The 26,277-nt window shown below is 39.7% G+C and overlaps 1 protein-coding gene across 9 annotated transcripts in view; it reads left to right on the forward strand.

Moving 5' to 3' along the window:
• The window catches only part of THRB (thyroid hormone receptor beta), a 155,162-nt gene that overhangs the window by 28,068 nt on the left and 100,817 nt on the right, over window positions 1-26,277 (forward strand). For 6 of the 9 annotated variants that reach the window (XM_057373181.1, XM_057373185.1, XM_057373179.1 and 3 more), the window contains exon 2: window positions 2,531-2,560. The exons of 2 other annotated variants lie outside the window; for them this stretch is intronic. The gene's annotated coding sequence lies outside the window, so the exon portion shown is untranslated. Of the gene's footprint in view, window positions 1-2,530; window positions 2,561-20,218; window positions 20,328-26,277 lie in introns of all 9 variants that reach the window. One more of the 9 variants, XM_057373187.1, reaches the window with a different exon arrangement.

Below are 26,277 nucleotides of genomic sequence, written 5' to 3' on the forward strand. Positions count from 1 at the left end.
TGGCAGATAAGACAGGAAACCTGTTAAGTCTTCTTCAGGGACCACTGAATGCTTGAACCTCACTTATCCAATGTTGTTTCGGGCACACTGGAGTGGAGGTTATCTCCACTTGGATGGAAGCCAGATCATCTGAGGCTGGAAGTTTCCTGCTACCTGATGGAGATAGTGATGGGTTCTCTTGGACAAATGTCTGCTGAGACCGGCAGCAGGGCCGTGAGAACCTGTGATACGAGGAGCTCATGGCCCTCATTACAGCTTGTCCTGTTATCAGCAGCTACATCAGATAAGGAAAACTTATGCAAATTGGTTTTTTAAGCATGCTAGGGTGTTTTCTTTTTTCTTTCTGGCAGTSATAAAGCCTGCCAAAGTAAGCTTTCATTCTTCTTTTAAAACTATGTAGGATGCGTTAAATATGCTTCAAAGCAGCTTGCRCTGTGAGTGTTCCTAGCATAGAAATACTTTGCTTTAAAAGCTGTGGGTCTCGTCACAAGTCCAGGATGATTTTTAGTCTTCTTCAGACTTGCCTCTGTACCTGCTTYATGGCTAAAAGAGGCTAGCCTGTAAGATACTCCTATCCCTTCCCAGAAAGAACAATTTGGTCCCATAAAATTTGTGCTTTGGWCCACAGTAGTTATTGTGACAGGTGAGTAATAGAAAATGAGAGATGTAATGTGTCCTCAGTTGCACCCTGGCTAGCTTCAATGGGTGTTTTGCATGAGAAAAGTAAGAAGGATTTGGCTCGTGCTGTAATAAATCCCACTCAATCCTATTGAAACCCTGCATAGCATCCAGTGATAAAATACTGCTTCTGTCCCTTGATTCCTGCATGCAAAATCTTTCTTAAATTACCTTTTGTGGGTGATTCACACCTCAAGCCAGACAGGTGAATGTGAACTAATCTGGTACTGATGCATGTYTTCAATAGCTGATCATTAGGAGGAGCTGCAGAAAAATTAAACCTGTGAGGATTTTATGTTTGACTAAGTAATTGAATGACCTTATAGTTATTMTTGTTTCTTGAAAGGTACACATGTGCAGATCCTCTGTTGTGGGAAATCAGACATTGTAAATGTCATCTCTCATGAGCTGAYTCATAGAAATGGGATCTTATGCCTTTTCCCAGAACGGGTGGTTAATTTAATGATTTTCTGCRCTCCAGGAATGTCTCTCTTTAAGCTTACTTGTCCTGTTTGTGAAATAGTCTCATTTCATAGGTCCCTCAAAAATATCAGGTGACCTTACCCTAAATGAAGGGAAGAGCCACGTCTGTTATTCTCTTAAGCTTTGCTTCCCTCAGATTGACAGGTTCATTCCTAGAAGATCCTGTTTTAACCCCGCTGTTCCCCAAATCACGATATTTGCACTGTAAAGCAAAGAACGCATCTCTTCAACCAATGCATTGATTGCATGCTTTGAGTCCAAGCTTCGAATTTGTCCTTGGCAAAGATGAACTTGTTTTCCCTTCATCTGTAAATCTCTAACCATACTGACTGATGGCTAATGAAGTGTACAGAAAGTGCTAGAGGTTGAGATGCTTTGCCTGTGACTCAGCATGATTTTCTCTGCTTTTCAACAAATACAGCTAATAATTGTCAGATTTTATTAGACTTGGCTTTTTGTTTYCTATTTCATGATGTATATTATGCTAATTTGGAAAATGAAATGAGAAAAAGTGTGATTTTGTTTTTGCGTGCATTGGTGACTAAAAATACCCCTTTAATTCGGAGTTACCAGAATCCAATTCCCAATTATAATGCTGATACCTGCAAACAGTTCTCCCTGGTTGTAAAGGACTGAACAAAACTCACAAAGAAATGAAAGGTTAATTAATATTTTTGCAGGCCTCAACATTCATTGATTATTCTGAGTTATGCCTGAACTTTTTCAGAATATTCTTAAAGCTCTTTTGTTTTTTGGTTTTGTGATGTGTGTCAGTAAGTTGTTGACAAATGTGTCATACAGAGTGGCTGAATTGAAGCAGGTGTTTATTGAAATGGGTTGATGCTTTCATTCTTCCATACTGCCACTGACCCTACCTGTTTAGGGGTTGAACAGAAAATAGCTACTTTTAAAAAAACCTTCCAGGATGAGAAGCTTTTTGAATGGGCAGAGTGCAATACAAACCCATCTTATAATAGAAAATATCAAATGTCCAATAAAAATAATAAACAAACACAAATACTGTTCATGAAATACAGCTTGAAGTGAAAATGAACCTTTTGAGTGAGCCTAATCAGCCTGTAGTTTAGGTAATGAATTGATGAGATCAGTTGTTTGTATTGATATTTCCAAAGCATTTGAAATGTTTGTTCAGAACAGCTAATTAGGATGGCAAATAAATAAAGGCCTCCACTCCAGAGAATTGAGAATGATTAACCCTGCAAAATAATGAACACTTACTACAGTTACATAAAAAGRACCTTGTAGATTTGGTGTTAATTGAAGTGAAATTAAAATAACTTCATAAGGTTCTTTTTACCAAAGAATAATTAAAGAAAAACTTTAATACAGATTTCTTTACTCTTTTCAGCGAAAGAACAGAAAATGAAGCTCTAATAAGGTAAGAATTTTTTGTTCCACTTTAGTAAGACATTCAAGTTAATTTGAGGTAATTTTAACTCATATGCTCAGCATCTTAGGTTAGAATCTAGACTAGTAGATTTCAGCATTTCACTAGGTGATCCCAGTAAGTCAAAGCACAAAAAACAAAGGATACAGTATTGCAGAATGAATCTAACAACATTTAGCTTTTTTTGTTGTTGTTACTAAACCACTATTTGGTTTTTAATCAAAATAAGATGCATTCATAGATTTGGAAACCTCTTTTTGCCTGTAATGAACTTGCAGGTAATAATTTTTCAGCAGCTGCTACAGTTTTCATTACGCAGTCAATAAAAATCTTAATTTTCTTGCACTTTGAAAATGAAATAGTAGAGTGTATGTTGATAGAGTGTATTGTTGTAGATTTTTGTTTTTTGAGATGTGGTGGGAGTTTATGAGTTACATATTAAATAAATAAAGGAGGGGTGAACTTTTCTGGGAGTGAAAAGTCCCCTTATATATAACATAATTCAGGCTGCATTCCGAAAATAKATTCTGTGTCACCTGCAAGAAGGGCAAAAGGCAGAAGAAGGTCTTTTAATACACGACCAACTGCAAGGGGTGTTAAAAAGGTGGTTTTATCTCTTAATTTCTTCCATTGCTAGTGAGAAGGCTGACATTCATRTGGTGTGTCACCTAGAAAATTAAGAATCCATGTCAAATAACAAAGCCAGTGCACAGCAGCAAGTTGTTCTGACAGGCAGCTGAAATATGAACCTGTGCAGAGCATTACAGAAATATATAATTACTTTTCTGTCACAGGTAATATTTCTACTATAATAGTCATTCTCAAGATACCAAGGTAGAGAAGTATTRTTGTTAATTGTTTTAAATTCTTTCCACATTTGCCTGGTTTGTCTTTTTTAATCAGTGGTTAAAGTAAAATTTTGCAGAGTTGCTAGCTGGATTTCCTACACCTATTTCAAGTCAAATGCATTCCAAATGGAAGAGTTTTCAAAATAAATTATTTAAAAACCTGTTGACATCAATAAAAGTTGATACATCTACATAAGCAGTGCTTCTGGTTTGCAGAGGGGTGTTCTTGGAATAGGGAACAGAGAGACTAAAAAAAAAAAAAAAGCAGTTAAGCTATGTGAGCTATAAACTGCTTAAAACCACAAGTGASTAGAAATGTGAATTATTAATGGAAAAACCAGTAGTGTTGTGGAAAAGTAATGAGGTGTCATAACAAATGGTAGATTGTTGCAATTGTTAATTTGTGTTAGTGCATGGACGGTATGTGCGTGTATTTGCAGCTACAAAGGTGTGCGTTTGTATAATGCATCTTTGAGACAGCAAGATGCTGCTTTTTTCACCCAATCACTGAGAAGGACTGAAAAGCCTTCTGGAACAGGGCTAATGAAGCTAAGGGACTTTATAATGTGTTGAGAACCACATGGGGAGTACAGGGATTTAGTAAATGCATAAGAAATTCTAGTTCTGAGCAGTCTTTGTACACTGATCTCATCAGCATCCGTGATCCAGGAAGGACACAAGTCCTCCTTCTGTCTCTTTACCAGGATTCAGCCATACAAGCACTGGGCAAACGTTGCAAAAACGAATTAAACTTGCTGTGTCTGTAGCTGATCACCAAACACAAGGGAGCCTTATGTGGAGCCTCTGAATGCTGCAGCAAATACAAATATCTAAGTAATACGCCTCAGTAATACAGTATGACAGCAGTAGTGGAAATTTACTTATTTTCTTTACCGGGGTCACAGCTGTAAGTATTTTAGGGTATGCATTGCTCACTCCTGGATTTCTACCTTGGCAGTGCCAGCAGAAGTACCAGGTAATTTTATGTGATTTGACATATGGGCAGTAGAAAACCACCTGCCATCAGCCACCTTTTTCTTTCCAAGCTAACTGCAGTGTTTAGTAACTACTGATCCRGTTTGAGCTGGAATTTATCAGTAAGGTTGGAAATGAAACCATGCAGGTCGCACTGCTGCTCATCCCAACTTTGCAGGTCAAACAAATGGGTGCTTATGGAAGCTGGAAAAGCTTGTTAAAGAAGATGTTTGGTGCCTTCCCCTAGCATTTGAATGTACTTTTCTCTTTTAGTCTCTTGAGTCAAAAGCTGTCTCTAGTACACCACCGCAGATGCTGTGCCACTGATTCAGGAATCCCTGTTTTGGTTTGCCAAACAGGCAAACTATTATCTCAGGTAAGAGAATTTTGAGGTGTGATGTGGTTAGTATCTAAAAATATCAGTGTAGGGAGATGGGATAGGGCTCCAACAGACAAAAACATGGCAAGATAAGGAAGAGGAGTTCACGTTGGAATTACGATACYGTGGGTGTAATTAACCATTGGAAACGCTTAGAAAGGAATGTGGTAGATCACTTGGAGTAATTAAATCAAGATTAGATCTGCTTCTGAAATATCTCCTAGTAGAGTTACAAGTTCTTGTGCTTTGTAAAGAAATTGCTGCATGAGGCATTACAGGCTGTGCCAGGCAGGAAGTCAGACCAGATTACCATAAGAGTTCCCCCAGGCCTTTTAAATCCACATCTCCACCAACAAAGACTCTTATGTGGTACAGGCYGCCACAGAATTTCCAAAACCTGAGGTGGAGCAGGTCACTCTTGTTTCAGCGGTGAAAGGTTGAAAAGTCTTTGAGCAGCTCCTTGCAGAGACGCGGTGGTGGGTGCCCAGTCCTGCTGAGCTTGTACATTTTGTGTGCTTCAGTCCTGTGGACCAATACTGAGCCAGGACCTGCTCTTGCAAGATTAGCCCATAAACACATCCTTCTGCATARTCTTCTAATATTTTATCWGATTTATTTGCTASCTTGAATGTTTAATTGAGTTYAATGARAAACAATAATTATGRTGCTTATTGAATGCCTTCTGTGATRCAAGTAAAGTCCTGAATGAGTYCTGAAGTTTYTTCAGTTATTCAGTGGGCATAATGCCATTGTCTTTAACRTAGGATCTTCTCTATCCAGTCTCAATATCCATATGAGTAGAAAGGGCAGGGGACATTTTTAGCAGATTATATTGAATTCCTAGAATAAAGTAATCTGCTTTCCCCAAAACTGAACAAGTAATAACTTGTATGTTTGCTCTGGGGCCTGCATGGAATACTGAGAGAGAGTGGAGGACACTTGTCTTTCAGTTCTCTTCAGTTACAGGGAAGTGCATTCTTGTCTTGCTGGATAAGAGGCAGCAGATTRTTTTAATAGAAAATAGATTAAAATGGTTGGTCAAAAAGTAATTTTATACTAGATGAAACACAAAACACTGTGGTGAACAGGAATAGCCCTSGCTCCTTCTTGTTACTTTGGTAAGCTCATTAATTTCAAGGTTCATAATTAATCAGGAATTACCATGCAAAATCTTGCAAATGGAAAAATCCATCAGCTTGAGCTCACAATTATGTCACTTTAGTGTACTTAGGTTGCATAGCTTTTGTTGTGGGGAATGTTCAGAATAATTCCACAGCAGCYTGACCAGAGGAAGAGCTAAGAGTTGTGCTAGCCATTGGTGTGTATAAAAAATTAWTCAGAAAAGTTTTCATGTAATTCTGTCTCTGTAGAAAGACCTATGAAATTGCTTTTCTGTAAAATTATTGAGGGTAATTCAAGAGTGAACACAGGCATATAAGGGGATTTTACTTTCCAGTGTACCTGATACCAGCCTGGCAGCAGGTGGTGAGCACTTGGTACCTGACCATCCCTACTGCTCTCGCTCCCTGGGCTAACATCGGCTTATGGTTTACATGTGGCAGCCTAAACCTGAACTGGAAAAAACATTAGACTAAAACAATAGGAGAACTAAAATAGAGATGAGAAATACCRTTGTGTTTGATAAACCAAAGTAAGGTGGTTGAGGTGAGTCTGTCCCTCGTGTGGAGGCTCCACCTGCTTTCATGGACATACAAGAAAGAGCGAAAGGAGAAGGAGGGCAAGACTCTGGAAAAAGATAACAGAAGTTTAATTACTCTTGCTAGTAGGTTAGGAATTYGTGGCTGTGGTGAAAGCAGAGAAGGCTTTGGTTAGTCAGGAATCAAACATGTTTTCTTGGTTGCTACGCAATAATGGCTGTGATTTTTTTATTATGAAGTTCCTTCTGCACCATGTCTCTTGAAAATATATTACATACCTATGGTTTTCACAAATTCCTGATAGCCATAATACTGACTGTGGAGAGTGKTTAAAAACAAACTTCAGGATGTCTCTTTTTCACATGTTTTTGCAACCACTGAGTCACTCTTGATGGATACTTCAGTTCTGAAAAGGAGTTGAGGAGGCAGTGTCATGGAAGAAAATTTCCCTCTCCGTTAGTAAATGTATTTGAGACATCATATTGCTGCTGTTTCCTTCCCTGTGAAACCTCACATCTAAGTCATTTAATGTAAAGGAAAAGAGTCTTTTCTACCACAGAAGAAGTGCCTCTACTGGACAGTGGTACATAAGCCTGAAAAATTGACTTTGGTTATCACTGAGGGTTTGCTTGGCATTTCTTTCTGTTCAGGCAATTAATGCTGTAAAAGCATTCCAGATGACAGAAAAGAGCAGTTGTGTTGAGGTCTGGGGAGTTCYTTTGGCGCATCTCCAGTGCACTGCTATTCTCAAATTCATTGTTTGTATCGAAGAGCTGCACTTGCTTGAAAAGCTCAGTTTTACTGCATTTGAAAGAGATTCAATCTTGTTTCCTGCACATTGTTTACTTAATAACCCCTATACAAGGAACCATGATTTTGCCTGGGTAGCTTGCTGCTCTCTTCCAAAAACCAAATACACTGTTTTTAAATTTTTTAAATCCAGGTGCTGTGTTGGAGCACAATTCAGTATAGAGAGGTACACTGCTGCTTACACTGTGCTTGCAATGTCTGCTCAGATGAGAGTCAAGCGTGCTGTGCTCACTGTTACATAACTCTGCAAAAAGTGTTGATTCAGGGAAATTCTGCTGCCGTGAGAGAATGRGAGCATCGGGAATTTTCTCTCCCGCTTAATGGAAATGTGGCTTTTGGTGACTAGTACATTTAAAAAATAGCAGATTGCGTGTGTGTGCTCATTGACAGAGTCCAACTTGACCATCACAGAGATGTTCAGGGCAGCAGATCCTGCTGTTTGCTGCAGCCCTGGGAGACYGGATGAGGCTCTGGTAGCAGCAGGCTGGTACAGCATATGTCTGGCTGCTACCAGAAGGGATTTGCAGCTGTACAATTTTTGGGTTTGAGCAACCTTTAGAAGAGTGCATCTGAAAAATTGCCAGGTTGGCCAAACAGATAAAATTCCCATCAGCAGGAGAGACAGCTGTTCATTTGACTACGTCTGCTTCATTTGGCTGTGTGGGTTGTCCAAGTGGATGGAGTGGGCTCCGGAGACCTGTCTGTGGAAAAGAGAGGCAGGTAGGACAAGGTGCACTGTGTCAGAAATTCTCTTCCTCTGTGACATTAAGGAAACAGCCTTGCTGTTGGATGTGGTGGAGGGGGAGGTTGCTAGTTGTATTGTTTGACCTCCGCCCTTTTGCACACAGTCTCTGTATTTCAGACTTGAGGAGTCCTGTTAACTACAGAATATTTCAGATGGCTGTGCACTGCTGCAAGCACTAGTCGAAGCCTCCCCACCTTCCCAATATATTACTGTGAAAATATGGATAAGAACATAAATTAAAGATTGGAAAAGTCAGTGTTGGCTGAATATTGTTAGTCCTAATCTCTCTAAGGTATGTGTATCCATTCTCTGCCTTTTTGCTCACTTTAAGGGTCAAAAGCCTTTCTAGAAGCTGCTGGAAGTCTAGATGGTGTTAGTTAGATTTGCTTCTAGGTCATTCTCATTCAGCACCATCCTCARAGCAAGCTCTGGTTCAATTGTTTCAGTTTCCCCATCTGTAGCTTTAATCCAGTTTTCTTTCTTTAATYACATCCTATGTAGACTTGTCCTTTGAGTCCCACAGCTCTTCTCCTCTGCAAGTTTAAGGTCTCAGTTGTTGGGCAGGAATCCCTGTGAATGATTTTATTTTGTCAACTGGGGTAAACAGACAGTAAAAACATATACCGCAGCACAAAATGTTCTCTAATCAGTCATTCGACAAGCACTGTTTAATTATTTAACRTAGCTTGTAAAAGTAATGAAGTCCTTGTAACATGAGATTTAACACTCTCTCTATTAATTTTTCCCTAAGAGGTAGGAAAAGAGTGCTATATTCCTGTGTGCAAACTGAGAGCATGAAGCTAATGAGATTTGACTGAGAATACGTAAAAGGGGCTGGAACCTTTCAGTGCTTCTTAAGAGTTTTGCTAATAGGTAGTAAATCCAAGCACATCCCACAGTTAGATAAGATTCTGCCTGTGTTGGCAAACCAGAAGGTGCTGTCTGATGCTTTGCCAAAGCAAAACAGAGTTTTCTTGGACCAGCTGTATTTTTTTGAACATTTAGCTTAGTAAAAAGAAAAGCTGTAAGTCACAGCCTTGCTCAAGAGGTRTAATTCAAAATAATTTTTTACGACATGATAGATTTCATGTTGCTACAAAATAAATATTTAATCAGTGCTAATATTTTTGTTTCCCTCAAGCAGGGAGAGTAGCTCTAACTTTTTACTTAAGTAAGTGCAAATGGAATCTAGCAGGAAGTTCAAAGTAAAATTCATGTATATCCTAGAGATTTTTAAAATGGATTTTAGGTCCACCCAGCCAGGATTGATGGCTGATTTTGTTCCTGACAGAGAACACTTCATCGCAAAGTTTAAAAGCCCCTATCCCCAAAAAAGGAAAAGAACCCCTAAAGAATCTGTGTTTGACTGATTTGAGTTGTATGGTGAACTGGATCAGTTGCAGTTACATGAAAAAAAAAAAAAAAAAAAAAAAAAAAAAAAAAGAAGAAAAAGAAAGGCAGCCTGAAATGCTTTGTTTTACAGTCATAAACTGCCTCATGCCAGCCCAACTCAGTGACGGAAAGGAACAGTGCAGTGACTCCATAGAGTTGCTCTTACTGGTTAGTTCTTAATTCCTTGCCCTTATGTCATCTGCTGGGCTCTTTCTTGTACTTTGCARTACAAGAGAATATTGTGTGCAGGGAATATTCCTTATCTTGACAGCTCTGTCAAGCACAGTAGCAGATTGGCCCACGAGCTCTCTGTGGACTTCCTGAGCTGTAGCTCCCGTAATCCTCATCAGACAGGAGGATGGGAGACAAGAACTTGAATTTCGTGCTCCTTTTGTGTCTGCAGAGGGAGCAAGGACTAAATGGAATCCACTTCATTTTTTCTTCAGATGTGAGCCACTGAGGTTCCTTCTGCTAAGGCTCCTTTTGCTGTTCTCCCTTTCTGCTTAACAGACAGTAAGAGCTTTTCCCTGGTACCATGATGGGCAGATCTCTATTTGTAATGGATCAGTTCTTGAGACAGTCATCATGCTTGCATTTAAGAAAATCTTAAAATCTTTCAGGACACATCTGCTCATTTCACTCTTTTGCTCTGTTAGAAACTCATTCCTATTCTTGATGCTATCAACATCTTTCATTGTCCTTTCACAAATTATTTAAAAACCAATCATCCCTTCTTTGATTTAATAATCACAGAAAAGAACAGMGGTAAAGATAAAATAATACAATTTCAGGAGGGAAGTTGTGTGTTCTGAACTGAAACTTGAATGCATGTTYGCCTCACAGAAAGGCAGCAGGTTTCTCTAAAGGTCACCCAGAAATTAAGGAAAATATTCCTTCCATGCTGACTGTTACCAAGAAAAAGAAGTGCTGAATTTTTGCTGACTGTGAGGATGTCAGGTTAAAATTTATCATAGTCCTTTAGTTGTGGTAGATATGTAGTACAGAGAGAAAATACAATTGAGCRGTTGTGACAAGTTTTGACATTTCTGATTTCCTTTGTATTAAGATGCTAACCACAGGCACTATTAGTCTCACCCCCTGAYTGGGGCTGATTCAGAGAGCCTTAGTTCTCAGATACAGAGTGGGTTTGTAAGATGTTAAAACATACAGGATAGTAAAATTTTCAGTGGAAAGCTGCTTTAAAATACAGTGACAAGTACTAACCCATCAATATTTCCAGGTAAGTAGCCACAGTGCAGATGTTCACCAGCTCTGATTTCCTTGAGATATAGGATTTTGTGCTTTTCCTGGCCTGAAATTCCATTTCTGAAAATGGATTGATTGGGAAATACTTAGATTTATAGGAGGAGCTTCTGCTTTGCTGGCAGCAAAAGCCAAGTTAAAATGATGGGGAGTGCTCACTTCTTTCTGCAAGTTCTGTCTTCAGTGGGAAAATGGCAGGCTGACCYTGGTGTGTTCCCATTCTGTGTGGGAGGATTTGATGTACTTTTTTTCCAGAAGTTGGTTATAATTGCAGCTTTCACATATGGAAAGAGACAGAGGTTAAACACAAGACTGCTGTAAAAAAGTACCAGCATTCATAATTACGTATAAATTTTATTATTCYTTCCGTTTTTGAAATAAAATCATTAACAGAACATAAAATAATAACAGARGRAAAARAAGTAATTTCTTGTTCTTTTAGGATCATAAAATCATAGAACTACTTGGGTTGGAAGGGACCTTACAGTAATTCTGTTCCAACCCCCCKGCCTTGGRCATGARYACCTTCCACTAGAACAGGTGGCTCAAAGCYCCATCCAACCTGGCCTTGAACACTTCCATGGATGGGGCATCCACAGCTTGTCTGGRCAACCTGTTCCAGTGCCTCACCACCCTTACAGAAAAGAATCCTTACCAGGCTCCTAAATCCTGGTTCTGAYAATCAGTCATTGTATCAAAACCTCTTACTTTTTTCTGCCTTCTTTAAACTGCCAGTACAATTGCTCCGACTAATTCTTAAATGGAGTGGAAATTCCACAAATAGGAGTTATTTGAAGCTGCAGAATGATTTTACACTCATTCTTATGCAATGAGCTAGAACTGCACAGCTGACCAAAAAAGAGTCCTTAATACGCAATTCCAGTCTGTTTTTCACTTCAGTGGCTTTGTAAACTTCCCTCTAGTCTTTGTGCACCATTTTATGTGGTTTAAGTGAARTTCTGAGAAAATAAAGGAAAATGAACCGTGGACATGGAGAAATGTAGAAGGACAGATGACGAGAGAGATTTCATRTTGGAATAGGGCATAGAGAAAGCAGCTCTGTGAGAATGGTTTGATCAAAATGCTTGGAATGGTAAAGTGACATAGAGAAAAAATTTGCTTAATTGAGAAAGAATGCATGACAGGAAAGATGTGATTTATTGGACTGGAAAAGTCTTCCTCGATGACAGCAAGTGGCATAGTTTTCCGAAGAAAGTGTCTGTACTACTTGGGAACTGAAAACTCGGTTGAATAAACACCAGAAARTATCAGTGCAGATCCTATGCTTCTGCAGGTGAGCACTCTTCAGGCAGAAAACCTTTCCTAACTCTGTATTCTGACGTGCTCGAGACAGCTCCATGAATCTGGTTCAGGCTTGGGATGAAACCATAAGGTATGTTTTCTCTGCTTGCTCCCTTTTTCCCCTAAATGTTTTCATACTGCAGCTTGGCTCTGTCCRCACAGTCTGGAGCAGACTGTGTTGTAACTTGCTTTAGCCGCCGCTGAATTTAACAGCTTTTGGCTTTGTAAGTAATGCCTTAGGAGAACTCTTGCTCATCTGTTCCCTGAGCCAAAGGAAAACTCCTCCAGTAGCTTTCCCAGTGTTTTCTCTGGCTGGAACACATAGTTACCGATTGCTAGGTGAAGATACACTATCTTTAATCTTATTTTTGTATTTTCGGTTTGTCCAGCTGACATATTCTAAGGCATCCACTTTGACTAAARCAGTGAAAGAGGACTTTCACAATAGATTTTCTTCTCCCTGTACCCCATGYAATTAAATTCTTCCACTGGTAGGAAAAACGCTTTTCTTGATGCAAATGTGTGCCGAGTACTTGAATATTGAGACAGCCAGTCATATTTCCTGCTAAGCATACCATTTCCAATATTTTTCATAACAGAAGGATTTATCTTTGGGTTCTTGTTCGGATATTTGTGTACATGGATTTCCTAGCCCTTTATGGTTGGTTTTCAGGAGATCTGATCCTATTGTCATTTAATCTGTTGGAAGAAATGTGTCCATTGGGAAATAGTTAAATAGGATCTCAATAAACATTTGCATTATATTTAGCAAGTACAAATCACTAGGAGATATTTGCATATTTATTTGTTGCATCTCAGCTTCCACTTCAGGTTAGATGAGACATAAACTATTGTRCAGCACCTCTGGCAAAGAATTAGTCCTCAAAGCAAGTCAAAGTAACACTGGGAATTCAGAGGAAGATTTCTGAAGTTTTAGAAGGAACTGTGAAAAGCTTGTGCTTTGTTTTAGCTTCATGCATTTTATGTCAAGTATGGAATTAATGTTGCAGACTTATTCTGATGCATCTTGTTTGTTTTACTCATATATTTTTTCTAAAAAATACTTACGGCAGCACTGGACAGAGACTGCATCTTTGCCTGCATCGTTAATAGGAAAAATTACCCTAACTTAAAGCCAGTTAAAATATTTTGGGAGTGGTGGGAGTTTTGGTGGGGTTTTTTGTTTGTTTTTGTATTTTTGGGGGGTTTTTTGTTTGTTTTTGTTTTTCTTTTTAGTGGGTTTTTTTTTTTGTTTTTGGTTTTTGTTTTCTTTTTGCTTTTTTTTTGTTTTGTTTTGGGGTTTTTTGTTTTTGTTTTTTTTGTTGTTGTTGCTGTTTGTTATTTTGCTGGGGTCTATGGATCAGACTTTGGATTTTACTTTGTAACAGAGGCCACAGGTAACTGTGATCTGTCAGAAAGGTTTTAATAGGTTTTATGCAAGATCTAGGATCAGGAAGCCAGATACCAGAGCATGCTTTTGTTCCCTAGCAGAARAAATACCTCTTTGGATGTGTTCTTGGCCTGCTTCATTTTAGGAGGATCTCTGCGTAAATTATAAGTGAAAATTAATGTAATTAATTGTAATTAGTATAGTGTTTATAGTGGATACATGTTCCAAATACTTTAAAAACAGTGAAGGAGACTTCATAGTTTTCAGGAACTGGAGATTTACAGCAGCAATTAGATCACTGAGGCCAACCCCAAATACCTTTTGAACCGTGCATTTACTGCCCATTTGCATCTTTGAAAACCCTCCCACTTATTGACAATTAAATTTGATGCCTCATTGCTTGTTTACATGAAAGCATTTGGCATACTCTTTCTGTTTGTGTCTCAGCTTATTTATTTAGCAGCAATGCTGGATTTTGAGTCTGGAGATAAACCAAAGCATTAAGGACACAAGGCTTTCCTGCTGTTCATTGCTTGTCCTTCTTGTATGCCTGGATATGCAGGAAGCCTTGCACTGAAAGTGAGACTGATAAGCTTCCAATTCTCAAAACAAAGAGGTTGCTATTTTTGTTATATAGTAAAAGGCTTGAGATGACACTTTGCTTGGTACTCTGTTCCTACACATCCACATGTTCTTTGAAGCTCTGTACTTGTTGTCTGTCCTACAAAAACTGTGTTGCTTAAAGGTGAAAAAAAAATAAAGTGCATTTTAGAATGTATGATACAACTCCTCAATTTTATCTCATACTTTGATGGGAATAATCAAGGGTTGTGGTCCGTGTTTTGATTTGCAGAAAGATATCMTTGTTAAATCCTAGAACTATATTTTCTTTTTAGCCACATGCTTCAGCAATCATTTCAGTTTTGCAGAAAATTTAAAATATTGAGGTTCTGTATGAGGTTCATGTAAACTTATTTTTCCTATTTCACAAGCATGAGGAGTCATCTTGTTAATTTACTCAAAATGAATTTGTGATCTCTGACATGGAATTCCTCCCACTACTTCTTTCATTTTCTTCCACTTGGATAGGCATCCATTTGTCTTCAAGTTCTAGTAAAGCTTCATGTACAAGAATCTCTGCCCTTCATTGTAATTACTCTTTCTCATTATTTTATTTTTTTCCTGGTGTTTGCAAGACCAATTTGTAGTTTTCAGTGGATTAAACTTGTAGCTGAAGGACATGGGGAGTTTTTCTGCCTTTGATCRCAACTAGAACTTTCCACCTAAGAGAGCTTAGTTCAGGCAGATAACTGCCTTTCAGAGGCCAGAGGAAGCCAGCATTTAATGAAAATTTAGAGTCTGGTTACATTTTGTCTGGGCTATTTATTTTTCCTTGAAGGCAGAGATGAGGAAGGATGTGCAGTGATGCAGCACTGAATGAAGGATAGCAGAGAAGACACCAAGACTGGATGCAGGAACAGAAGGAGATTTACATCCTTCAGCATTACCTGATAGGATCTATTTTTGTATAGAAATGTCACCTGACAGAAATCAGGAGAGAGAACATCCAAGCAGTTTAGATGCAGCTGGAGGCAGGGAGCTAAAGACAYGAGGGAATAGAAGAGGCAGTTGAGGTGACCTGAATGCACAGCTATATATAAAAATAGTAGTTGGAAGGGAGAGGTCTTTGAGGAAGCTGCATGTGGCCATCATCACAGAGCAGAGGCTGGCACTAGTTGGTAGTGAGGAAATCAAGGGAAAGACTGATGTGTGATGATGGAGAACTCCAGGGGGGAAAAGTGAGAAACATGACTCAAAAAAGAGTGCACAAGAAGAAAAGCARGGTAAGATGGAGATAAGAAGAAATTTGAGACTGAGGAGGAAGAAGGATGTGATTAAAGAACTGGGGACAGCAAATATAGGATAGTTGGGCAGCACCAGGGGAAAAAAAAGAAAAAAAAACCTAAACCCCATGAAAATCTGGGTTTCCTAGTGGTACGTGGAAGACTCAGGTGTGTGTCTGACGACTCATTTTCGTTAGGTGGAAAGACACATCTGTCAGCAGAGTTTATCTGGGTAAAGAGCAGGGTACTGTTTTGCAGGACCGAAGAAACACTGTGGAAACATAAAACTAAAATCAGTCCTGGAGAAGAAACTTGAGACAAASATCTCAGAATCCCTTTTGGAAAAAAAGAAAGATTAATATGTCTAGCCAGAGAAAACTCTCCTAAAAGCTGTGGCTGGTGTAGTTTTAGTGGAATTAGTTTGGTCTCTGAGAAGGAAGGCAGGTGAATCACAAGCTAATGAACATGTACAACACGGCACGAAGAACTCAGGGTCATGCAGGCATGAAGAGGTCTTCATGCAATGGACATTTCTGAACTAGTAAATTAAATGGAGTCTAGAGACAGCCCCTGGCCCTGGAAACCAAATGTATCCACTGTTGATTRTCCCTGGCCTAGTTTTGGTTTATACTTACAGGAACTCACCTGAACTRTTCCCAGGTAAGGTTTGAAAGTTATCTTGGGATTGTTCCCGGTAGGCAGTTTGAAAGCAACCACCCTGTTCTGGAGGGTGATAGACGTTATTAGCATGGCACCTTTCTGTGCCAGTTGGCCTCAACACTCTTGGACATGTTTATTTTGTTTGTAGGAATAGAGCTGTAAATGGCTCAGTAGATGCAATCCCCTGGAAACTTAGGACACTGACAGTCTTTGATGCAAGCTGCGACAGGCAGTGAATATGATTTCTTCTTAAAAATGTTGCTGAACTGAGATGTTGATGTGCTCTCAGGTTTTGTTTTCATGGAGCCTGATTACACTGTAGAAGAGTTGGTTATACAAAGTAAGTTTGTATGAAGCATGCATTTACTTATTTCCATTTAAATGTTATACCAGCATGAGCAAACATAGGTCATAAATAACACTCCGTCTCACAGAAGGACAGGCTGTGAAATTAAGGAAACAAGGTCGTGAGGTTGGTAGGTAGCTAAGTTGGCTGGACTAAAAAGCCCAAATGTTTAAAAGTAGAGAAAATATTTTTAGAAGTTCTTTAAACTTGTGTAAAAACAAGGCAAATCTCCAGAGCTAAACAGATAAGATAAATATGGATCTAGAATGGAATAGGTGTAATGTAAAGGTGATAGAGACATGGAAACTTTACAGTCAGTGTAGAAAAATGTACAAAATGAAATTTCATATGTTGTTCTGTATTTTGAATTCAGGAATGATTCAGACTAAAACAGGCACAGCGAGAAAGCTTCTCTGAGAGCCTTTATTTCAGCAGAACAGGCTAGCAAAGTGAAACCARGARCATGRTAAGATGGTTCCTTGATAARTACATCMGGGAAGRGGCTGGTRGAGAGGAAARCTGGTTAATTAAGCTGAACAGCRTTGACACATGAACAATGTTAGTAGMAGTTGTCAATTTTAGCAGAAAGCAGTCAATTGACTCTGAAAMTAAAGTTAGATCATCCRTGTTACTAGAAGCAGCAYGCATCTCAGCTCACATTTTCTAAAWRGGTTCATGAATRTCACCTGTTCTTAACCAGGCACAGCATCAGTTTTGTGAGGARCTTCAGAGATGAACAGAAGGATTTGCACTTTCATTTCAAATGCCTTAGCTTCTGAAGAGCCAAATGCAACATTTTTGGAAAGGACTGTGTAGGGTATTTGGCAGTTCTCCTCCAGCATATCATCAGTCTTTCAGCAGTCATCCTACACTCATGGACCTTTTCCTCCTCAGTTACAGAATTACAGAGTCATCAACTGGTTTGGGYTGGGTCTTTCTCTAGACTGGGTTGCTCAAAACCTCATCCAGCCTGGCCTTGMRCAGTTSCAGGGATGGGGCATCCACAACTTCTCTGTTCCAGTGTCTCATCACCTTCACAGTAAAAAATTTCTTTCTAGTCTAAACCTGCCTTCTTTTTGTTTAAARCCATCACCCCYTGTCCTTTTACYGCATGTCCYTGTAAAAAGTCCCTCTCCAGCYCTCTTTTAGGCCTCCTGTAAGTGCTGGAAGGTGTTCTAATGCGTCCCCAGAGCCTTCTCCAGTTCTACCCTTTAGATTTGCCATCACAGATACTGTGCTGCTTTCCTGGTTCAGCAGTTTGGGAAATGAAGCCCACACAGCACGTTCACCTGAAGGAGCATATCCYCAGGGAGTGTGGTGTCAGACTGTGCCAAATTGTTGCACTACTTTTTTCACRGTGTGCCCTGTTGCTGGAGCAGGTTTTTGTGTAGAGGATTCAAAATTTTTATCAGTCTTATACTGAGAAATGTTTTGTTTTGTGTGACTGAATATGAACATGGAAAAAAACCCCAAATTGTGAAAGAAGTTAATGTCTTTTTTGTTATTTCTGTTGGCTTRTACTTATTTCTATAAATACTGTGTAGTTGAGTGAATACCCAACTGATGAATGTGGAAGCCCGCCTGTCAGTGCCTCTAAATGAAAGCTTTCAAATATAAATAGCTTTAAAATTATAAATAGAAAAATCTCCATACTGTATTTATCACTGACCACTTTTTTTTCTCTCTCATTGCATCTCCCATTTTATTTTTAGTGATGCTTACTTAAAATAGTTCCCCTGCTTTCCCGTTGGCCATTAGATGGCCACTGTGGAATCCAAGTGATTTCTCAGCCAGATGGTAGGGAAAGTGTTCCTTACTCGAGCAGTGTGAGCCTGAAGTCCTGTCTGTTCAGACTTCCTTCACTGATGCATCAGCTTTGTCTGTTTGGTTGATTTAATSTACACATTCCTTAGTTTTTTTCCAGATGTGATTCCAGCATTGTTCAGGGCCTCCTGATCTTACATTGAGGTTATTCTATGTTCCCCTCATAAGGCTGTAGCTGTGTTTTAACTCACTTACTAAAGTCAATACCCTTCATGAGAGTCACTGTCTTGGCAGCCACAACAATTTTAAATATTTTTTTTTTAAATTCTGATTTAATTAGTTTTACAATATTGTTGTGTTGGTGGTACTTCAGCTGCGCACAGAGTAGTAGGACCAGCTTTAAATTTTGATGGCCCTCAGGCTTTAGATTGACTTCACTGTTGAAACTGCAGCTTCCTGTCCACTGCTAAGTTGTTCTGTTGCATCCTTTTCCTCTTTTGTGTCTGTGTTAATAAATATATAATTTAAAGTAGGGCTGAATGTAGTGTAAGCCACATTCCTGTTTGTTAGGGTTGGCAGGCCACATCTGTCTTCCAACACCATTTGTTTGAAGAGGCTGCAAGGGCATGACATGGTTCTTTTCACCTCAATTCTCTCAAGAAAGGGAAGAAAGTGTCTGCAAGGACCAGCTGGTTATCTACACACTGCTCAAAATGGCAGGGCCAGGTGAAGAGTAGAAATGCAGCTGTTTAAGGCAGATAAGAGCACAGCTGGTTCCCTGTAACTCTGCATGCTTTGGTCTCATCCTGAAACACTGCTGTGGGAAGGAAGAGGAAGGAAGCAAGGTAGGAATTCTCATGGCAGAGAAGTGGGAAAGAAGTTGGAAGTTGGGCAAGTGGACAAGATTTGTGCCCACCTCACCAGCAGCAAAAGCACTTCCTGGCACTTCCGAGGCAGCAGTGGTTCCCTCTTGTACCAAGAAAAATGCCACCTTCCCTCGTTATCTGCCCCAGCACCCAGGAGATGTGCCTGTACGGGTGGATGAGCCGGGCCCAGGGTGCATCTCAGACATGTGAAGGTCTTTGGTACCATTCCTTGAGGTGTTGGTKGGGTCCCAGGAGCAGTGGATGTGGGAGCTGATTGAGGACATGGGRTGAGARGTGATGCTCCTGTCWCTGCCCAAGCCTGTGCCACTGTCATTGCTGTGACAGCACTCGTACCTTGGGCTTCTGGCAGCTGTGGAGGAGCAAGGATGGCAACAGAAACGTGTTCTGTCGTCTTGGAGAGGTAGAGGAGACATTGCTGCTTGTCAGAGAGAAAATCCCCAAAATGGCCAGATGCTACTCACAGACTAAAACTGTTTTCCTGTCCTTATCAGGCAGGAATATTCTTTCTGCTGATAGGCCACCATGAAGATTCCTTAACTTTACATCCAAGCAGATTGCTGATGCATCCARCCAATGACAGGTAAAATGGTCTGTGTTCACGTGGCTCTGAGACTTAGGGGAGTCATGGACTCATTTAACCATCAATCTTTAAGCTTTGAGGCATGCCAGCATCTGCAAACTTCTTGTTAGTTTTAAATGTGATTAGTGTAGTTTTATTTTTGTGCAGTGCCTTGGGATGCCTGCTGAGAAGGGCTCTTAAAGTAGGTGTAACTTAATGTGCTGTTCAGACTTCTCATTAATCTGCTTGTCTTCATTCTTACCCAGAGGTAAAATACAAAAGCTAGAGAAGGAGGAGTTTGGAATAAAACTATAGAAAAGGGGGCTCTGGAATAAAGACATTTAGTACTGAGGGCTAAGACTAGCGGCAGAGGAAACAGAACAGGATGTTCAGAAAGTCCAGGCCCTTTGGCATGAGCTAAGGAGCTTGGAAAATAAGCAGGGCTACAGTGAATTTGTGAAACAATGTTTGTCTTCCTAAACTGAATGCTGGAAGGCATCCATTTCACACTTTGCCTTTGCCAGCACCCTGATATCTATTGTAGCACTCATCTTCTGCCCTCTTTATTTTTAGGGAAAAGTTTGACTTTGTGTTTAGAAGTTATTTGTGCTTCCCGCTTTTTTACAGCACTAACACGGTCATGTTGTGGCTGCAGGGCTAAACTCTGGAGTCTTAATCTTTGATCCTGCTGTGCCACYGTTTCTGATGTTTGTATTTTAACTTTGGCGATGGAATTGAAAGATTCCACTTCCACTTTGCTTCAGAGCTGTAAATTGATCAGGGCCAGGACTTRTATCTTATGATTGTCCATATTGTTTAATTTCTAGCACATTCCATGACATGATTTTGGTCGGTGCCAACTAGCACACTCCCAGATGACAGCTGTGGCAGGATGGCGTGGGAGAGGGACTGTTCTYGACAGGCATTATTGAAGAGGTAATCATGTTTTGCAGGGGAAAGCAGAGTAGAGATGTGGATTGGAAGTGGCTCTGCCTTTCTCCCCGAGCCTCTGGATTCTGCTGTGTTTTGTACACTAAGACCAGTCTCTCCTGTCTCAGCATTTGTGAAGGATACTGAAATATTGACTTTTGCTTCCTCATTGCATCGCTAGGTGCTGTTATCCACAAAAATATCAAACCAACTCCTCCTCCTCCCCATGGGCCATCTGCTCAGGCTTACAGCAACACTTCCATAGTGATAAGATCTTTTCTTTTTGAATAACGCTCAGGTTAGGGGCGCAACGCAAATTTTATGTCAAGCTAGTTCACGACAAAACCAATCCCTCTGAACATGAGTGAGCTTTCCAGAGAGGGGTCTTCCATCATGCAGCATGTTTGCATATGCAGAGGTGCAGCAGTAGCTCACAAAGCCAGCGTTGTCACAGGCCCACAACAGCAAGTTAGATAAGTAATTACTGTTCTGGTATGTGTGTATTTGCTTATCACACAGGGTCACGRTGATTGCACATACACATTGAACTTTTGCTTGCACACATGGATTTTCTTGAACTTCACRCCTATAATTCACTCTTCAGGCTTTGTTTGTAGCACTTCACATGAAAATAGGGAAAGTTTATTTTCCCCTGTGGGGCTTCTAGTTTGTGAGGCCCTCTGCAGTTCTCTGTTGTGGAAGGCATCATTGAATTCCTGAGCACTGCTGATGCTTTGGCTGAACGTGCTTTCTCCAAAATTTGTTTGTATAATGTGCMCCTCTGTATGAAATATTTTTTATAAACCTTGATTGCTCTTTCTGACTTCATTTTTTACTGRGTTTTTAGTTGCAAATGGAGATATTGTTAAAACCACAGTCTTCCTCACTCATTCACTGTTGAAAATATTTTTTCATTTAGGTCATACACAGTGTGCTGTTTGTAGGACATACATCAACAGTAGCTATGGGCTGCACAGACGTGGTTTTTTGTCTTGAAAATGATAGGATTAGCTGCACAGTGAGCATGTATCTATCATCAAGGYTTAAGCTCCTGAGCCTGTTCTTGGGGCCACTGGAGCAGCAAAGGAAGAAACCWCTGCTGAGTCATTGGACTAACTAGTGTAGTTGTCTTCATGGTGACAATCTCTGTACAGCGCTGTTATCATGGGGATTAGAAAAACCGAGCAAAAAAAGGATTTTTGTTGTGTCAGTGCTAGTGAAATGATGTTTTTACAAACTGACATGGCAGGCAGGTTTTGTTTTGAGGCTAGTGACAGCCATGATGATAACAATCACACAGAAATTGTAGGAAAAAGAAAAGCTAAGAGAGGTGCGGGGTCTCCTACRTAAACTCTGTTTACTGTTGTTGCCAGTCGATGCACTGCTCTCAGTATTCATTAGCTGAAGAGACTGAAAAGTCAGTCTGGAAGAGATTGTGCTGACTACAAGTTTCTGTAGCCTTTGGTGGTGCCAGCTGCAAAAATAGGCAAATCCAACTGCACTGGAAGGGCGTGATGGGGCAGCTCCAGCCCAACTGCTACCCTGGAGGCGTTTTGGAGGCTTTGGCTGGAAGCCGTGAAATGCATCTCCCAGGGGAGGACTGCATTGCAAACAGACCTTGCCCTTCCCTGTTGGTGGATTCCTTTGGCAGTAGGCTGGCATCAGAACACCTAAACATATTTATGATAAAGCTGCAATGATTTTTTCCCCCCCTCTTTGAGATGGATGTGAGGTTTGCCTTGTGCTCATTAATTCATCTCCCATATGACCCTTTCAAAAGGTCTSGTTACAGCAGCCACTCATTAGTGGTGGCATTGTGCCTGGCTGAAGGCCAGGTAAAAACATGTTTCTCAATTKCTCACTCTTACATGGCCTAAACCAAACTTTTACAGCTCCCCATTGATTTAGGTGGCTCTTGATTGGATCAAGCYCATTCTGTTGTAGGAAACAAAGGACCGGAGTAGCTCCTATATTTTCTTGGAGTTTAGCTTTTTTAAAGAGCACAACTGAGATGTCCTCTGCACCCCAACCTGAAGGAACACCTTTGAAATAGGGTACTTGTTTACATCTATAAAGAGATTAGCATTAAAACTAACTTAGAGGTAGTGAAATAAACCTTTAMGAGTGCTTTAGAGGATTTTCTCTTTTCCCACAGAATTATGGTGCTTGATAATTGGTCAACTCTGTGCAGGAACAGTCTTCCTACAGGGTTAATSTACAGGGAGAAAAGCAAGCTTTCTGCTGAAAAATAAGAGTTTAAAAGCTCCTAAAACTGCTTTATCTGTTATCACTTTGTGCCTCCTTTTTAATTTTTTTTTTTTTGAACAGGGAATAATGCTTTTTTTTTCTTTTCATCTTATTTACTTACTTTTCATAGGAAAGGGAAAATATTGGGATCATGTAGTAAATAAGAAGTCTCAATAAGATCCAATCTTTGCCTCAGGTAGCAACTGGACCACAGCAAATGTAGGTAGACTGGTGTTAGCTCCCATGAACTGTAATGACACTTAGATTGTTGCTGAACCAAGTATGCAGGTCAATGGGTAGGTCTCTGYGTCCCATACTGGAGCTCTTACTGCTGCATGATTCACTGCTTTTAGGACCTGCATTAGTAAGATTAAAGTCACTGCTGCTTTCCCTGCCTAGCTCCTTCCTGCTGGGAATGCAGGGGAAAAATACTTGTGAAATCCTGAGCACACAGAAAACAATGAGAGATCCACACTTATCTTATTGCAGTGTTTTTTGAGGCTTTTCCACGCTTTCCTGTGGCACAAATTGCTGTGTTGCCTCATTTTTGTTGGTTGTTGTTCAGACATCAGTTATGCAGTTCCCAGCCTTGCACAAGTGCCAAAAATCACAGATGTGGAAATCTTGGACACTGTGATTTTTCATAGCATTCATGACAAAAAGGCAGTTGGCCTCAGAGATCAGAGGCATCTTTGAATATGAAAAAAGCTCTTTTAAGTGTGTTCTTCCTTTGTAAAGCCAGTTGCTCATCCAGACCGCAGTCAAGTGTGAGTACCCTCAGCTGGAACCCTCTGCTGCAGTGTGGTCTTGCTCCTGTTTAGAGTCAACAGCGTTGTTTGCACCACTGCAGCTCATYACCCAGGCTTTTCATCAACTGCTGAACTTCATTTGTTTTCTGGAGTTTACTCCCTTAAAAATATGTTAGCCATCAGTAGAAAGCCAACTGAAATGAGAAGTGTTGGACTTGTTTTCTATTTTAGGTRTTATGTGGTTCTATAGCAAATAAAAGGTATMRATTATTAATTTTTTTTTTTATTCAAACAAATAATTTGCARCAGCTGGTAAGGAAAGGGGACAGCCATGAGCCGAAAATAAAATTTACAGCACAATTCTGTGTATGTTGTCAGGGAATCATTCCCATGCAACCCAGTAATGGCACAGAGATTTCAGGGATTATGCTCAGATTAAATGTCAACAAGAGCTGAGCCTTGGCAGAATGCCAGGAAGGTCATATGAGGAAAGTCCCAAACTTTTACATTCAAATAAAATTGTGCTCTGCTTAATAACCATAATACACTGCAAATTTTAGCTCAACTAATGACTTAGGTTAGGAAATCTCTTCATAAGTTGACTTTTAGAAAATTAATTATTTAGTTTAGATTCAGAACATGTCACTGCTTCTTGGGATTTAAGACTTCATCAGCAATTTTATTTGGAGCTTATGCCTCTGTTTTATAGTTTTTTTCTTGATAGCATGACATTAAAAAACTTTAGTCCAGAGCTTCTACAAGTTTTAAAATTTGAAATTTTTCATTTTCAAGTTAAACATGAATGGAACAATAGCCTGCTAATACTTCCACAAGTATTATTACTTTCCAGAAACACCCCTGTTATTTTTAAGAAGTCTAAGATGCTGTAATTCCATGGTATTTATGAAAGATTACTTTATTATTGGGAGGGAATGAGAAAATAGTTGCAAATGCCTAGTTGAGAATTGCTTTTTCTTTTATTTGTCTGTGGCTGATCTGCACCATTCCAAAATACCTGTGGAATTACGAAGGAATATGCTGACAGTCTAATACTGCATTGAGAATGTCTCATTTTGGTTTAATCTGATCTGTTTACAGTAGATTGGTTTCAACTATGGAAGGGAATTCTTTCTCTAAGGGATATCTACGCATGGAATTGTAGARCCTTAACTATACCACTTGAAATAAACACTCTTTTAATCTGCTTGCCATCTCTGAATAAAAGCAGAAACTATTTTAAAAGTGATTTCTTAAATCTCTTAAGTGCTCTCAAATATGATCCTACTACTGCCTATGCCTAAGGGTATGTGGTGATTATTTATAGATCATTTCGTTTGCTGCCTGGCACTGGCCCCTGCAGTGGTGTGAGCCCACACCTTCCTGCTGCCCTTCGTGGGCATCTGGTGTGACCAAGAGAATTGTCAGAAGGCTTTCTTTTGGGTGCCACCAGCCTCCTGAATTAAACCACAGCTATTGGATTTGGTTTGCCAGTGAACTTCAATAAAAAGGGAGCAAAACTCAGAGTCATTAGCCAAAGCTGTGATGAGACTGTGGATTCAGAGCTCTACCTTCATTTTCAAGTTATATATACATTCTATATGTGCAAACCTGATTTTAGGTATTCTGTATCCACCTAAGTGTGTATTTATGTACACATGTGTGCATGTGTGTGTAAATGTGTGTATGTGCACACTGAAGTTTATTTTCCCCTTTCTCCTCCTCCCCTCTTTGTTCACCTTGCCCACTGTAGTGAGGCACAGGGCAGGGAAGAAAACTCTTTTAGCTGACCAAGGCCAACATTGCAATGGGAAAGTCTAGAAACTCATCTGCAGTTCTTTAAAGTGTAGGGATTGGGACACAACGTTTGGAGTTTTCAGATTCTGGAAAGGTCGCAGTGCTAACAGATCTGATCAGAAATTGAACAGCACCAGGAGATGTCACAGGGTGCAGCAGGACCCCAGGCTGGGGACCCAGGCTCCAGAGGTGCTGCCAAGTTTTGCAGAAAAACAGATTCAGTTGGTTTATTATTTATGAAGGGCACGGTATGCAACCCTCAACATGTCAACAGTTCTTTAAAGTGCAGCTGTAAGAAACTCCAGTTTAGAAGTCAGTCCTTTAAATAYTATGAATAAACACGGTAAATTCATTRGTTATTTTAATAAACTTAAAAACCWYATGTTGTACTATTAATTTGTCCTTAATTATTGATAGGATKTTTTTCCATCACTTCTCTAGACCTTTATTTGAACTACAGTCAGTGGAATTTTACCATCCTACGGCCCCAGACACGCAGCAATAAATCAACCCTTATTTCCTTATTTGTTTGAAGCTAATGTGACAACAAATAGTCTGTTCACATACATTATTTCTTTGTACTACATAATATGGAAATATTTCAATTATTATCCTTTTATCTCTATAATATTTTAACAACATGATRCAGCATGTTTCTCTGGTAAATTGAGTTACATAAAAGCGGCTTCACATCTGCATAATGCTTTAAGAAAGCATTCCTTCTATTTCAAGTTAAAATGTGTGTTCAGCTTGGGAATATTCTCATAAAGAAACTTAATTTGCCTTATTAAAAAACACTTGTGTATTYTCATAAGTTTCAATTATTTATTTTTTTTTAAATAATAATTTTATCACATTCTGGACTCCTGCCTGCCCAGGCTGCCCGGAGCTGGCAAAGGTTTGGTAAGTTGAGTTCTGCAGTTAAATTGAGTTGGTTTTGTGTTTATAAAGGATGTAGCTTGACTTCGTTGCACCCTTTTTTTCCCTCTTCTGCTAATATTTTCTGTAACTGGATRTTTATTTTCTAGTATTAATCCTTAGTGGCTTGACAATGATGGTTTTCCCTCTAACGCTGGTAGAACCATGACAACTGATGTTATCCCAGCAGGTTGATCCTGCTGAGCGCTGTGTCAGCAGCATTTTCTTTAAGCAGGATTGTGCTGAGG

The sequence above is a fragment of the Malurus melanocephalus genome, unplaced genomic scaffold (assembly GCF_030028575.1).
Source record: "Malurus melanocephalus ecotype Western Australia unplaced genomic scaffold, MMel_1.1 scaffold_189, whole genome shotgun sequence".
NCBI lineage: Eukaryota > Metazoa > Chordata > Aves > Passeriformes > Maluridae > Malurus > Malurus melanocephalus.